This window comes from Frieseomelitta varia, unplaced genomic scaffold, assembly GCF_011392965.1.
Source record: "Frieseomelitta varia isolate USP_RPSP 00005682 unplaced genomic scaffold, Fvar_1.2 scaffold_437, whole genome shotgun sequence".
Taxonomy (NCBI): Eukaryota; Metazoa; Arthropoda; class Insecta; order Hymenoptera; family Apidae; genus Frieseomelitta; species Frieseomelitta varia.
In genome coordinates, this window is record NW_025110187.1 from 199,473 (window position 1) to 217,153 (window position 17,681).

General features: G+C 32.8%; 1 protein-coding gene and 1 long non-coding RNA gene across 3 annotated transcripts in view; one reads left to right on the plus strand and one right to left on the minus strand.

The window, feature by feature from the left end:
* LOC122532131 (neuromodulin) overlaps positions 1–17,681 on the plus strand; it is a 139,364-nt gene that overhangs the window by 12,534 nt on the left and 109,149 nt on the right. The window lies entirely within an intron of this gene.
* Positions 4,419–17,681, minus strand: part of LOC122532135 — a 20,007-nt gene continuing 6,744 nt past the window's right edge. The window contains exons 2-4 of the long non-coding RNA XR_006307455.1: positions 15,180–15,190; positions 8,785–8,790; positions 4,419–4,431 (exon numbers count right to left, since the gene is read on the minus strand). This is a non-coding gene — a long non-coding RNA (uncharacterized LOC122532135). The remainder of the gene's footprint in view (positions 4,432–8,784; positions 8,791–15,179; positions 15,191–17,681) is intronic.

The window sequence follows — 17,681 nt, forward strand, 5'->3', positions numbered from 1 at the left end:
ACAGTGCGATGAAGATGCAAGAGCTCCTCTCTCGGCGACGGAAATCGAGATGTTGGATAATTATTTTTTTTCAGAAAGTGTATCCAAACTTTAATGCACGCGCCCCTCTCTTGCAGAGAATCGATTCACGTTTACGCGAAAATTGTTTCAACGAGGACAAAGTGTACCAGGACACGAATTATTAGCCCTGTATTTCATTACGGTGCAATTTGTCGCCATCGTGAATGCGGTTGTGCAAGCTTAAATGAAATACGCGGGAAGTATCGTTTAAGGTTAGCGTTTCTCGTTACGACGTGTTTAGCGCCAGGTGTATTTTAATTTGAACATTTCGAGACGCGTTTCTCGTTAATTGCAACGTGAATTCACATCCGGGCTGGCTGAGAGGACCTAAAAGTTCAATCACGGTCGAACGGAATTGCAGATTTTCCGTGTGGCAGCGACGCTCGGGATAAACACGTCGATGACGAAAGAAATTCGTATTTCGTGTGCACGAGCATACTTTCTGGTGGTGTGGCGGGCATAAAAAAGAAGAGGTGTGAAATGCTACGCATGCCAAAAATCTCCCGCTGCCGCGCATAAAATTTACGGTTATGTTAAAAAGCATGCGCTACGTCGAACATATGCACGCATTCCATCGAAAGTGGGTTGGATCACATTATTTAGTAGCGGGAAAGTAGACAAGAAAGTAATAGATTGCATTGCATATTTCTCTTTACGTCAGAAATACACGTTTCAAAAGAAAAAGAATTCTTTGCGTTATATTTTGAAAATTCAAATCGAAAAAATGTGTATTGTACGACTACGTGTGTGTATATTATATTGAGTAAAATTTTGAGGAACGTCGGTGCTTCGCTTCGTTTGAAATATTGGAAATATTCCCCCTTTAGACGAAAATGATATTTATGAAAAGAGTTTTTTTCAACATTTTCAACATGCAATGGATGTAGAACGTTGATGAATAATTGTCGAGACATTCGAAACAGTTGTAAACAATCTATCTTTAATTTTACACTCCTATTTTCACAGTACTAAATTTGTTTTTTTTCTTTTTTCGAAGATAGGTTTTACAAAGTCAAAAGTCTTGATGAACACTGAAAAATTTTCTTCGCAGCCAATCTCGAAGGTTGAGATCTCCCCTAATTTGATACGCGATTCTTCTTCACAAGGTTATAAATTACTCGAATGTACGAATTACTTCTTTCTTACTACAATCAACCAGAACACGACACACACATACACGCATACACAAAAGAAAACATAGAAAATATTTTTTCAGCAAGTGTCCCTGATCAAAAATATAAAACAAACCAAAAAAAGGAAAAAGATAAACATAGAATTCGAGAAATCCTTCTCGTAAACGTTACTCTCATCTAAAATGTCGCCCCATTTCCAAAATTTCAATCAAATCGAGCATGAACGTTTGCGGAGATATACACAACCTTGCATTGAAACACAAATAAATTTGCAAAGTCAATTTACGGTCTAGTGGTTCTTCAAACTCGCGAGGCATTCACCGCTCTCAAACGTTGACAGTAAAGAAACACGCTCGTTTGTGCGAACCCATTGAGAACGTTTTCCAGCGACGTTACGTAGTTTCGCAGTTGGATTCGAAGAAATTGTATAGTCGAGAATTGTATAGGTAATTTGTGGCTTTATGCAGTCTAACACGATATAACGTAGTATCTGAGCGAAAGCTGCAGAAAACGGGGGTTGGTTATTGAGAGAAGTGGAGAACGTGTGTATGTGGAGCACGAACTGAGTGTTAAAACAATGAAGTGTCGTCAGGTGGTTGTAACTCTATACACTCCGCGGCATAAGTTTTCGAACATCTGGCAAATTCAGATGAAGTGTGTATCAACGATCATTTCTTAATCGAGAGAGAGGATAATGTAATTTTAAAGGCCAGGATTCTTACCATTAAACACAACATTAGAACATTTAAATCCTAGAATCGATCGATTAATTCTTAGATTGTAAAATAATTAATTAAACGAATTAAACGCAGCATTGAGTTTCTTTAAAGTTTCTTATTAAATTTCGTTCTCAACTTTTTCGCAATTGTTCCCGCAGATCTTCTTGGGCACGTAATTCTGTAATAGTTTTTTCGATCTAATTCGCTTCTTGATTCTTCGTTGAGATTGAGATCAGATAATTGTGAGTGCCATCGTGCAATTTCTAACGTCGTTAGTTTTTGATCCTCTTAAATATTGAACTAACGCATGTTCTTGCACTACGTGTGAGCTAGATTAGTGTTTAGGTAGTGAATGTTTGGGATCGTTCAATGATAACAGACTTTTCAACTGGTATTAACTTTATCAAAAGTAATTCTATTATTATTTTATCACGTTTTTTTTTTTTTTAATCTAAATTTGCTACGTGTTTGGAAACTTTTGGACGAGAGTGTACATACATATGTATTATACATATACAGGGATGCAAGAGGTCAGTGAAATGAATAGCGGTGTGCAACAGCGGCGGTGGACGAAGTTTAGATCGATTTTTCTTCTACTTCTTTTTTTTTTTTTTTGTACCTTGAAACTCAATTTTCCGGAACACGCATTCTTTAGTGGGAAATATTCTTCTCTAGAGTTTTTTTTTTTTTTTCCATAGCGACTGAACTATCGGACGCAAGAAGGGTATCTAACGAAAATCATTTTCAAGAAAAAAGTTGAATAATTCTTTTTACTAGTTTCATTCAACAAAATTCGCGTTACGTTTGTAATAGATTCATGAATGAAATGAATTTAAATTACAGCCCTCGTTTTAGCCTTTGTTTTATAGTATAGTTCGAGTTTAGTATACGATACACGTGATATCGTATACACGTGGTTTCGAAATTGCAGTGGAAATCGAAATTTCAGTTCTTTCAATTGTGTAGATTAATACTTTGCATCTATGTTACTATACCATACTCAGATTGATTAACGTTTCATTTGAATATATTTTTAGAAAAACGAACGTCGACATTGACTCGCAAAATTTGCAGTGAATGAAATTTAAAGGATGCAAAATCTGATTAAGCATTTAAAGAACCACAGCTCTCTTTCTCGTTTATCAAATAATATAATTATTCTCCATATAACCTCTTTCCAAAGAGATTTTTACATACTGTCCAAAAATTATATTTAATTAGTAATATTGGCCATAGAACTTTCGATTTTTTTATTTCTTCGTTCAAATTTGAAATTTTCCATTTGATTTAATTCTGTTGCTAATCTCTCTGTCAGAGGGAATATTAAACTTTTGTAACACAGTACAAATTATAGTCATTTATAGTGCTACTTATGAGTAGAAATTTTATCTTTTAATTTTATCTTTGGAGACATTCGGTTATTCGAGACAAATCACAATCCTCCGATACGGTGTTAGACAAAAATTTCATCGTTTCGTTAATCAACTATTACGAATCTCGTTTATTTTGCGAACAGAATTTTTGCATTTAGCTAAATGTAAAAGTACGTTTAGCGTATATTTACCGGAGTATCCTTCTGGCGCTATCAGATGGATTTTCGAGGTCTATGACCGCAGATCGATCGTCCGGTGTTTCCCGTTGGCCATTTGGTTCGTGTTGTTGATCCATCAAGCGATTCGCTTAATACCCTGTCCCTGTTTTACATTGTTTTCAAAATTTTACGGATCCGCCGGGTGAAGCCGAATCTCGCGAACGAGCCGACGTGAAACTGAAAAAGAAACAACCAATGATCGCCTCTTCGCGAGAGATGGATAAATCTCCTGATAAATTTCACTGGGGAGCATGCATCCCTGCAGCATGCTATTTGTATAATAATGCAGCTCTCCTCAGGGATTGAAATATTCAAGAGCCAGAAAGTTTCTGTTCTTGCCGTGAACTTTGACAAACGAGATGGCGCAAGTTCGCTATTAAATATTTGAAATTTCGTTTTTCAACGAACTCTGTTAAAACGTACTGCAAAATGAACCACTCTCTGAATTGTACAATAACAGAAACTCGAGGTCAAGTTCTTTAATACATATTCATTTGTGTATTTCGTTAGCGATACGTTATCATCTTTGTCTTTATTAATTTCGACTCGAATGTCTGTGACGCATTCTAGTTGCAGTTAACATTGAAATAATTTGGATATTTATCGAAAAGTTTAATTTTTCGCTTATTTTGCATTTTACAGGGACTATTAATATTAATTATTGACACGTGGAGTACGTATTAAAATCAAGTAACTCGCATCGGATTGATACCAAACTTTTATAGTTTATTCTGTAACATGTAATGTTTAGAGTACGAGTGCTTAAGGAAATTTATATTTTCATAAATATAATATAAATATAATATAAATATGATATAAAATAAATTGAGGAAATAAGACGGCATATATTTGATTCGCTTATTCAAAAGTCGTAACGTAACCTGATGTTAAATAACAATGAGGATATTTCGGATATTTTATATACAATCTAATGATATTGATCGAGGTTCAAGAGTTTAAAATTCGCAGCCGACTGACGAATATAATAGCCGGAAGTGGAGGAACAGTTTGTGACTTTGAGAAAATAATAATAATTTCCTTTCGACAGATCAATTTGAAAAACCTTGTAATTGCCGCGAATAAAGTCGATTAAACGATACAAATGTTTCTGAGGGGAGTAACATTGTCGTTTAACTGTAAAAATCTCTTGAATTATTATATCACAAAGTATTTACTCTATCTTTTGCAATTTAACTTTATAAATTTGTAATTTTATATTTGCAATTGTACAATTTAATTTATTTTCGTTTTCATTTGATTTTTCGAGAGAAAAATTAAGAATACCCGAAGTATTTTTTTCCAATTATTGAAAGATTATCGTGCCAGTTTTGCTTTCGTGGTGTTCACGCCAGTGATCTATATCGCAGAAACACGATAGATCGAAAGAAATTTCCCGCGATAAGAGAAGAATTAGAGAACATTACGCGACGAGGGTTCTATAAATGATGAGAATTAAAACGGTGATTTCAATGCAACAGCAAATCGCAACGAACAACTTGTGAAAGGAAGGAAATATCGCGATATCATTGAAATAATTAACCTCGATCACACCGAGTCTCGCGTTGAACGAAATTTCAAAATATGTTTTATATAACACATAAATTTTCGAGCACGTCACGCGAACTGCGAAACATCAAACGATGCAAAACGTGAAATCACGTTTCTTGAAATTGCTCGTAAGTTTGCAAATATGCGCACCCGCGATCGGCGACAAAACACATTTTCCGAGCGGCATCCGAGCGCGATCCTTGGATGGACGAGTAAACCTTGACACGCATCACGTGCTCGGTAAACGAGGCAAAACAATTCGCGATCTTTCCACTGAATCTCAAGCGTCGAAGTCCCACCGTCCCAGTTTTGGCCGGTCGAAATCGCGAGATCGGTAGATTGGCGATCGCGTGATCAACTGGAAATTTCGGTCTTTCTTCTCCTTCCTCTTTGTCTTCTTGCAACACGTTTGGGGGTGAAAAGCGTCGCGGGCTCGCGTCACGCGTCTGAAAAACACGTTCGTGCGAGAACCGAATGAATTATTTATGCGGCCGTTATGGCAGTCGCGATGACTTCCCTTTAATGGACACGCCACGTTTTCATCGACATTTGTGTAAGCGATCGAGATGGAGAGATCGTTGTTTCGAGCTCGAACAATATTATTACAACATAATTTAATAATAATAAATTAATAGTATAATATGTAGTACCGACACACTTTTACTACATTTGTATTTCATACTTGGTTCAATATTAAATTTAATTATAGTTTTGAGCTCGAACAATGTTATTAATAATAAATTAATAGTTATTAGAAAATAATTAGATGCTGGTCTAGGAAATATAGAGGATAATTCACGAAGGAAATATTTATAATATTATAATATTATTATATTATGTCATAAATATTTAATATGATAATAATAATATGTAGTATCAACCAAAAATTCGGATACACTTTTACTACATTTGTATTTCATACTTGGTTCAATATTAAATTTAATTATAGTTTTGAGCTCGAACAATGTTATTAATAATAAATTAATAGTTATTAGAAAATAATTAGATGCTGGTCTAGGAAATATAGAGGATAATTCACGGAGGAAATATTTATAATATTATAATATTATTATATTATGTCATAAATATTTAATATGATAATAATAATATGTGGTATCAACCAAAAGTTCAGATGCACTTTTACTACATTTGTATTTCATACTTGATTCAATATTAAATTTAATTATAGTTTTGAGCTCGAACAATGTTATTAATAATAAATTAATAGTTATTAGAAAATAATTAGATGCTGGTCTAGGAAATATAGAGGATAATTCACGGAGGAAATATTTATAATATTATAACATTATTATATTATGTCATAAATATTTAATATGATAATAATAATATGTAGTATCAACCAAAAGTTCAGATGCACTTTTACTACATTTGTATTTCATACTTGGTTCAATATTAAATTTAATTACAGTTTTGAGCTCGAATAATGTTATTAATAATAAATTAATAGTTATTAAAAAATAATTAGATGCTGATCTAGGAAACACGGAGGATAATTCACGGAGAAATATTTATAACATTATAATATTATTATATTATATCATAAATATTTATTATGATAATAATATATAGCATCGACCAAAAGTTCGGACACACTTTTACATTTGTATTTCATACTTGGTTCAATATTAAATTTAATTCATGTCATTGTTTGGAGCACGAAGAATGTTATTAATAATAAATTAATAGGTATTAAAAATAATAAATTAATAGGTATTAAAATATAATTAGACGCTGGTCTAGGAAACACGGAGGAAATATTTATAATATTATAATATTATATCATAAACATTTGTTATGATAATAATATATAGTATCGACCAAAAGTTCGGACACACTTTTACATTTGTATTTCATACTTGGTTCAATATTAAATTTAATTCATGTCATTGTTTTGAGCACGAAGAATGTTATTAATAATAAATTAATAGGTATTAAAATATAATTAGACGCTGGTCTAGGAAACACGGAGGAAATATTTATAATATTATAATATTATATCATAAACATTTATTATGATAATAATATATAGTATCGACCAAAAGTTCGGACACACTTTTACATTTGTATTTCATACTTGGTTCAATATTAAATTTAATTCATGTCAATGACCATACAATGCAACAGCAGACAATGTTAATTTCCCATACGCAATGTAAAGAGAATCGATATCAGAAAATCTATGTATTTCACGCACAGAACGTGCACTCGAATTTCTAGCCAGTATTTAATGTTTATATCATCATTTAAATAACTGACGTTGCATTTTTGCAACGTTCCTCGGCTATCGTTATACAACCAATCGCTTCAGTGTTGTGATAAATTATTATAATTACCTGGCTCTAAATAAGTTCGTATAAATTATTCACGAGAGAGGACAATTCTTACGGTTGTTGAAAATTGAGAAATCAATTTCGCGAACGCGTAATTTAATAGATATTGGCCGGGAACTGCGTTGCGACAGCCTACGTCGCCTCTAATGATCGCGCGCGTGGCGAAACGACAGTGGTATAATTTCGCTGTCACCCGTTGATCGATGACAATGTTCCGTTCGGTGGAGTGCCGATGTTACAGAACTGGACGATCGTTAGGATGGATCCAGGAGGATCGTTAAACCGGCAAAGAACGGTAAGGTGCACGAGCAAACAAACGCGATCAAATCTCTCTCCTTTTCTCCCGGCAACTCGGTCAAACATCGATTTCATTCTGCTGCAATTACCGCTGGCAATAACTCGAAATATGGGGCGACGGCAGCGTTCTCGGGTTTGTTCATGGGTGCCCGACTGTCTACGATGTCCACTGACGGCCACACCCGCGTCTCCAAACACGAAACCAAACGGAGAAGCCTAATTCCGCGTTCGAATCTGGAACAAAACTTCACAGTCTTATAATTTAATTAATTTCAAATTTCCGGGAAATTTTGATCGTGTCGACGTACAGTAATATGTGGCAGTCAACGAATTAGGGACACGGCATGAAACTGAACGAAACGCAATTTCTACGAATTCTAGGAATTGAATTCAGTTAAAATTTTTAAAAATTTCGGTTCGTTCGGTGTAAATTACAGCGACGGGGAAAGAATTGGGGAAGCACGAAACTAGATGAAATTTAATTCCTACGATATCCGAATTGATATTTTATAATTTGACAAAGATTTGTTGGAATTTGATTAATTTTTAAATTTTCGAAAAATTTTGATTGCTCGGTCTATAATAGAGTGACAATATAGTCTATAACACAGTTTAATAAGATTGATTCGGATTTAATGAATTTCAAATTCTGTCGGTGGTCACTTGTTGCGAGATTAAGTATTAAATTTTATAAAACATTAATTACGATATAAAATGTAATGGTAATATATGTAATATGTAATTCATGGTACTACGTTAATGATTGATATAAATTATCACAAATATTTATGTGAATAAATATTATATCAAAATATTATATTAAATTAATTGATATAAATATTAAATATTATAAATATTATATCAAAATATTATATTAAATTAATTAATATAAATATTAAATATTATAAATATATAAATATATAAATATTAAATATTATATTTATAATATTTAATACATATAAATATATAAATATTGAGAATATAAATAATATTATTATGTTACAAATATAACAATTACGAGTTCGTTGGATATTTATTGTCTCCGAAACGTTGATAATTAAAAAATCCTCTTATCGCGCCGGTACACAGAGCTTTCAGTCGTGCGCTTTAATTATTATACATCAATTCGGTACTTTATGTCATTAAAGACGTACTTTCTGAACTGTTGTAATAATTGTCTGATGGTTGAGCGAAAGAATATTTTGTTCAAAATGATACGAGCTATCATTTTAAAAAAGACGGTGGAGATTTTATGATTTCTCGTAGAAATTTGGAGAGATTTGAATGATTTTTATAAATGAAAAAGATTTGTGTAATTAACATAAACGAAAATTCGTATTACAAGTTTCTTTATTGCGTTACAAATTCCTATATCTCGTACATACGTGTACTTCAACTTTGGTACATGTTTTATGCTTTGGTCATCGACGAGCTCTAGCGTTAAAGCGACTTTTATTGCTTTTTCATGCTTTTTATCGCCGCGGGCCAAACGCACGTGTACGGTTATTGCAGGCGATCTTGTTAGAAGGCATGAATAATAAAATTGTAACACCCTAAAATAACCACCAAACAGCTGTAGGTAAGCCTCTTGGCCATTTTGCTGCTCAGCGGCCCTTTGTCGTTCTCGCGCGGCCCGCTTATTGATTTGCCAGCATCAGCACTCGCGGAATAACTTTTTTTTCCACTCTCGTTCCCCAACAGCGAGGTGAACGTTCTTCCAACCTTTGACTTAAGTTCGTCAAAGTGGTCGTTAGCCATTCGACACTTGGCACGGCTCCTGACAAGGCTCCTCCAGCCTTGGACGGTTGAATACCTTGTTTAACGGCGAGGCCGCGATTATCTGTCGCTTCAAAGGGAAGCGAGAGACGAGAATGGGCTCATTGGAATCCGATATTTAATTCACGGATAACGGTTTATGAGCTTCGTGAATGATAATTAGCCGTGTATAACGATGAAACGAGAGAGAAAGAGATCGACCGAATTGTGTGTCAGTGCGATTTTCAATTTTCGAAACCACTGTGTCGGAGTGCATTGCCCTCTGATACGATATTTCATCCTCGAGGGGAGATTTAATTGTTGGCTGGTGTGTCATATATAATGTTACAACTTAACTTTGTCTTTCAAATTGATTTAATTTTTATTGTCAAATTACTGTTGCAATTAATTGGTTGATCTCTGTGAAAGAGATGAATAATAAAGTTAATAAAAATTCCATGTATTTTGGCAATCGAGTTAATAAGTTTTGTGTAATTCAACGATTCTACTCGAGGAGGTTAATATAAAAAAATAACATTCGAAGATGTTAATAAATATGTTTTCGTTTCGCTCTAATAATTAGACCACGCGGGTGTTTATATATATTTTGGAAAATTTAAACAAACCGCATGCGAAATATCCAAAATAGAGCATTTATCGTGATATTTAGTGGATGAAACGAACTTTTACTTAGAACCAATTCCTCACTTATGCTCGTAAAAATACAAAATGAAAATATAAATGTATTATACTGATTATATACCGTTATACACGTACATGTCATGAAATAAAAATGTAAAATATAAAATCTAAGCGATTTAATAACAATAAGTCGAATCACTTGTCGTTTCTTTCTCAAACATTAATTCTATTAGACGAGGCTTGAAAAACATGTCACTGAGAATTACAATTGAGAAAGAACAAACGAGCCAGACCGAGAAACCCGATTATTATTCTTCCTCGCGGATGCCAAACGGATTTTTATTTGCGTTTTTCGTCTGCTACTGTTATCGGCATTGTTTCCATTCCGTTTGCTCGCTTTCTCCGCACAAAAGAAACGTCTCTCAAAAACACAGACGCAGTGAAAATGTTTCCATAAAATGGACCATTCACGATGGCTTGAAGTATCTCGTCAAATGAGCTAATTTTATTAATATACGTGAACAAATTAAAAGTGAAAGCACTCGAACATATTGTACAATAGTAACACTAGAATTTCACTCGAGCACAATTAAGGCAATGAAATTTAAGTGGAAGTTTAACAAGTATTCTTTACTATTCTTTTTTCTTCAATTTCTTATAGACGCAAATAAAATAAAAAATAGTGTAGAAAAATATTGGTAAACATTTGAAATATATATATACAGAAAAATGCACGTACAGAAATTAAAAGGTGTTTGATCTGTGATGATAAACAAAATCGACATTTCGCCATTAAAATAGAAAATTATTGTCAAACTGTTTGTCGAGGTTAATTTAATTCAGAAAACTATTCAAAGTTCCAAATCGCCCCCGAATGGTGTTAATATTCGAGCCTTTATACTTGAAGTTTCTGACCTTCAACTCGCATCTCGCATTCAAATGCAACGTTACACGACGTCTAATCCATTTAAGATTGAAATGTAACGAAAGGCACGAAGCAATTGATCGTCCAGTCGTCCGAACAAGAAGCTACAAGTGACGAGGAGAGATTGGTAAATCTAATTACGACGTTCACTGCGCCGCGTGAATAAATAGATCGACCGGACCGGCAAGCTCGAAAATAAAGCTACTCGGCGTGCCGAGAGAAAGAAAAAGTCGGAGGTTCGATTACAAGCGGTTCTTCCTCGTTCTGCTCAATCGAGTCACCTGCAAATTATATTTATTTACCGGTTCTCCACTAATGGATGCAACTCGGAGATTCGATCGTTGCCGGCGATGTCGGCCAGGAAGCGTTTCCAGGAAACGTAAGTTTCTACTTCCGTCGTCGTTATCGAAATAACATGATAAACGCGAGCGGAGATCATCGCGATGCACAGTACGGACGACGATGTAACGAGGTCACGAGATCAGTTAGCGATCAAACTAATTGCGTTTCGGACATCGAAACGTACGAATTTAATTCAAATGGCGAGCGAGAGTCCGAGAATTTTTATTGAGATCGAGATAATTTGAGACTCTATGATTTAACTTTGGTCCCTGATTTTATATTAACCAATGCATAGCTATTTAATAACTATTTATCTCAAACAGGGCTGAATATATGTTGACATATTCCTTTCAGCACTTGATTTAGTATTAATAAAAGCAGTGGAGAAACTGCAATTCTTTCATTGTGAAAGTTAAAAATATTAAGTTATATATATGAAATATATATAAAATATAAAAATATATTAAAATATTTTAAAATATAAAATTATATATATATAAAATATAAAAATATATTAAAATATTTTAAAATATAAAATTATATATATATATAAAATATAAAAATATATTAAAATATTTTAAAATATAAAATTATACATATATAAAATATAAAAATATATTAAAATATTTTAAAATGTAAAATTATATATAGTATAAAAATATTAAGTTATAATATTAAATATTTTCTTTTACTGAATTGCACAACTATGCAGATATTTACGAATGGTAGTGTACTTCGAAGCTCGAAAGATACTTGAGAATTTGGAACACCCGAAGCACTGGTTTCGAAATTGTTTATACCCTATGTTAGATCTCTTTATGCTGTGGAAGCACACTTCAAAGCTAAAAGAATGCGAAACTATGCTACCGTATTGTTTCAGAACTTTGTACTTCTGAAATCCTCAAGAGCTTCGATATTTTCGAGCCTCGGAACACTGTATCATTAATTCTGTATTTTCTGTTTTCTTGTCAACTGTATTCCACAGGTCAATTCTTAATTTCCCAGCCACGTGATTCGTATCTAGCGACCTCTTTCCTCCCATGCACGTGTCATCAATCTCTTTTGCAAACGCTCATGCATATTAGTGAATAACTAAGCAGATTTCCATGGAGCTCTCGGTGTAAACTCTTCGGATCGATAAACGACACGTTTAAACATTTTTCTTTTTTTAAATAAAACGCGACTATTATTATCGAAAGTGAAATGACATGTAACAGTGAAGTGAAAATTTTGCGTTATATATTACAATCTAAAAAAGAAGGTTATATTTTTTTCACGGCAGATTGAGACCGACACGAGTTAAAAATATCTCGAGACGATAAAAGTACTCGTTTTCATCGTAACCGTTGATCTTCTTCGACTATTTTAGAAAAAAAATCTATTCTCACGATAAGAGAGAACGATGATTTATTATATAACGAAGTCGCGAGACCGTGGATGAATGACTAATTACTTGCCGAGACTGAGTCATGCGATTCTTTCTCTTCTCTTGAAGCTTCTTTCTTGGATGTAGACGAGCTTTATAGTAATTAGAGATGAAAGACCATTTCTCCTCTGTTAATAAGTGCGCGACTCTCCTCTTTAACGACAGTGTTTAATTCATCCGAATGCTGGCAATCCTTTTCAGCAGTAATGACTTCGTTTATTTCTTAAACAGTACACAAAGTGCCGAGCTTTTTCCCCGCTTGTCGCGTACACGACACACGATGGGATCTTTGCAACGAAAATCTGACTCTGAAAGTCAAATTTTTCTGCCCTGTTTGAAAACGAATAATATCTCTTTCCTAGCAAGAGTCATTGTTTTTTAAATTATAAATTAGAAAAAATTTTGCAAGAGAAAGACGAATTGTTCAAGATGAGCTACGGTAGAGTCTCTCATACTCGAATATTCTGTATTACTATTTAAATATTTGTTTATTCGAACAGAATGTTCTGTTGTATTAAATTGTTTCATAATCTACGTAAATTACATAATTTGTATTTCAAATTTATTTCTTTGTGTAAACTACATAATTTGTATTTCAAATTTATTTCCTTGCGCCGGATTAATAACAAAATCATGCAATTTTTTGGACATTTCTGGTCAGCTTTTTAATTTACAATATTCTTTTCGCCTGTTATTCCATCGTTTATCGTTCAGCGTAATTAATTCTTGTAAAATGAGCGAATTCTTATTCGATTTGATTTTTTCGTGACGGCCTTTTTTCACGATCAGCAAAATGGTATAAGTCATCGTGAGAGATTAATTTAATCGAGCGGTTCAGAGGATAAACGCTTACAAGCGAGTAATTCGAGAAAATCGCGGATAAAGAATTGGAAAATCGTAGCGAAATTCGGCGAAGTTGAACGTCGGGGAAACTTTTTTAACTGGAGAGTTTCGTACGAAAGTTTTATTACAGGTAGACCGTGGCAGTTAGTAAGTTTCGAGAATTTCACGAAAGTTTCACGAAAGAATTGAAAAGGCACTCTGTGCTTTGAAATTTGCATAAATATTAGTATACATATAATCTTACAGAAGAAAACATCGGAAACATTGTGAAAATAATGGAACCTTTCTTTTCTTTATCATGTCAATTTTAATTAGAATTTATCCCTGCTAAAATTTTGCTTTTTTTTTTCGATTTTGTTGTATGTTATAACTCGCGAGAAAAATTTATTACAATTAGTCGAAATATAAATTTTATTTTAAGAAAAAAGACACATTGTTTAATGAATCTTCTTTTATTCAAAGTATTCAAGGCCGAAAATCGATCACTAAAACTCAATCTTTGGTTTCCTCTGAAAAATAAAAACGGTGTCTGCTGAAAAATAAAAATCTCACTCACCAATAACTAGGGAATAACCAATTTATAGCACAAACAGCACATCAATCAGAAAACAACGAGAAGAGAGTAGAATACAAAATGAAAAAAGAATCGACTTTCAACGATGCCACGATAACAAAGAATTGATCACAGATCTACCATTAGGTGGAAATATCGTCGCAAGTGGAAGAGGTACGTGATATCGTCACCAGCCAGACACAGGCGCGCAAGCGATGCAATAGACATCCATTCATTGCAACGAAATATTTTAATTTTAATTTATTTACGCGGAACATAAACTGTTTGAAGTAAAAATTTGCAGAATAAAAATTATAGAGACCGCAAGCAAAAGTGAATATTAATCAATGCTCGACTAACTGAGCTTTTGTTATTTAAACTCATTTATCTGGACGCTAGAATAATAAAATTCCGAGTGAAAAATGAAGGCTAATAATGAAAATTGATGAGTTTTTATTTTACGAACTTCAATTACCTAAACTATTTTCACCACGTACGGACAAATGGAACTCTAATGGAGTTCTAGTTACCCAATACTTGAAAAGAGGCTCTCAAGTAGAATAGGTACGTGATACCGTCACTAGTTAGACGATATAAGTATGCAAGCGGTATAATAGAACTCCATTTATTGTAATAAAGTCTTAATACCGAACGTTAGATATATTTACTTAAAGGAATAATAAAATTTTGAATATAATGAAATTTTAAACGAAAAATAACAAGTAGTACGAAAAATTGGTAAGCTTCTATTATCCTCGAATTTCAGTTATATCTATTCTTCATAACAAGTTTGTTATGAAGTTCTATAAACAAAGTTCTACCATATTTCATCTGGATACAAAATTAGCTTCACCTGTGTCATTTTCTCAAAGTGAAATTCGTCATTTAAAATTGATTCAAATAAAATTTCTGCACTCCTCCAATCAAATTCCACTCGTTAAAAAGACATTTTCAAGTTCGCATGAACAAAGTTCTGCTGCGCATACAAACTTACGCCTCTAATATCTTATTTCGGAAAGCACAAGAACCGACGAGTGCTGCTCGTTGGTAAAGTCGTGCAAGCTTTGTGCACCACCGACCAGGTATATGAATAGACCTAGCACCTTACGCGGTTTCGTGGCCGGGGATCTGAAATACCGACATAGTACAAAAAAAAAAATCACTGGTATTTTAGCGCACTCTACATTTAAAGAACGGTGAATTAGGGAATTAAAACGAGGTTGGTCAAGTAGTAAATGCGCCAGGAATATGATTTTTTAAATCCATTACACTGTTGTCAAGTTTTCAATACCGAAATGTGAAACTAGTAACTAACCGAAACTTTCTCATTTTACTACATATATGTGAAAGAACTCCATATTCATGTTTTACGGATTTATCACGACCTTTAAATATGTAATAAAATACCTCCAGACCGCTCGGCTCATTGGGAATTTCTAACAGAACGCACGGCACCCATCCTAGAGGTGTTACCCAAGCTGCACGCTTAACCTACAGATCGCACCTGATCGTAAATTGACAATAGGCGACATCCACTTGCAGCTTGTGGTGTTCGAATCTTGAAAATTTGTATATTAAGTAAGGACCGTAACACCACATGCAAATTTTCGAAAATTTTTGAAAACAAAGAGTGTTGACATCAAAAAAATGTAAATAAACATTGGAAACCAAAATAAACAATCAAAAAAATATAAATAAACACTGGAAACCAAAATAAACAGACCTATGTTTGCAAACAAAGCGAAATTTTAAAGTTTTCGAGATTCCGACTGAAAATTTTCGAAAATTTTTGAAAATAAAGTGTGTTGACATCGAAAAAATGTAAATAAACATTGGAAATCAAAATAAACAATCAAAAAATATAAATAAACATTGGAAACCAAAATAAACAGACCTATGTTTGCAAACAAAGCAAAATTTCAAAGTTTTCGAGATTCCGACTGAAAATTTTCGAAAATTTTTGAAAACAAAGTCTGTTGACATCAAAAAAAAGGAAATAAGCATTGGAGACCAAAATAAGCAATCAAAAAAATATAAATAAACATTGAAAACCAAAATAAACAGACCTATGTCTGCAAACAAAGCGAAATTTCAAAGTTTTCGAGATTCCGACTGAAAATTTTCGGATATTCTTGAAAACAAAGTGTGTTGACATCAAAAAAATGTAAATAAACATTGTAAACCAAAACAAAAAATCAAAAAAATGTAAATAAACTTTGGGAACCGAAATAAACAGACCTATGTTTGCAAACAAAGCGAAACTTCAAAGATTTCGAGATTCCGATTGAAAATTTTCGAAAATTTTCGAAAACAAAGTGTGTTGACATCGAAAAAATGTAAATAAACTTTGGAAACCAAAATAAACAATCAAAAAAATATAAATAAACATTGGGAACCAAAATAAACAGACCTATGTATGCAAACAAAGCGAAATTTCAAAGTTTTCGAAATTCCGATTGAAAATTTTTGAAAACAAAGTGTGTTGACATCGAAAAAATGTAAATAAACATTGGAAACCAAAATAAACAATCAGAAAAATGTAAATAAACATTGGGAACCAAAATAAACAGACCAATGTTTGCAAACAAAGCGAAATTTCAAAGTTTTCGAGATTCCGACTCCAACTTTTCGAAAATTTTTGAAAACAAAGTGTGTTGACATCAAAAAAATGTAAATAAACATTGGAAACCAAACTAAACAATCAAAAAAATGTAAATAAACATTGGGAACTAAAATAAACAGACCTATGTATGCAAACAAAGCGAAATTTCAAAGTTTTCGAAATTCCGATTGAAAATTTTCGAAAATTTTTGAAAACAAAGTGTGTTGACATCAAAAAAATGTAAATAAACATTGGAAATCAACGTAAACAATCAAAAAAATATAAATAAACATTGGAAACCAAAATAAACAGACCTATGTTTGCAAACAAAGCGAAATTTCAAAGTTTTCCAGATTCCGATTGAAAATTTTCGAAAATTTTTGAAAACAAAATGTGTTGACATCAAAAAAATGTAAATAAACATTGGAAACCAAAATAAACAATCAAAAAATGTAAATAAACATTGGAAACCAAAATAAACAATCAAAAAAATGTAAATAAACTTTGGGAACTAAAATAAACAGACCTATGCTTGCAAATAAAGCGAAATTTCAAAGTTTTCCAGATTCCGATTGAAAATTTTCGAAAATTTTTGAAAACAAAGAGTGTTAACATCAAAAAAATGTAAATAAACTTTGGAAACCAAAATAAACAATCAAAAAAATATAAATAAACATTGGGAACCAAAATAAACAGACCTATGTATGCAAACAAAGCGAAATATCAAATTTTTCGAGATTCCGACTGAAAATTTTCGAAAATTTTCGGAAACAAAGTGTGTTGACATCGAAAAAATGTAAATAAACTTTGGAAACCAAAATAAACAATCAAAAAAATATAAATAAACATTGGGAACCAAAATAAACAGACCTATGTATGCAAACAAAGCGAAAT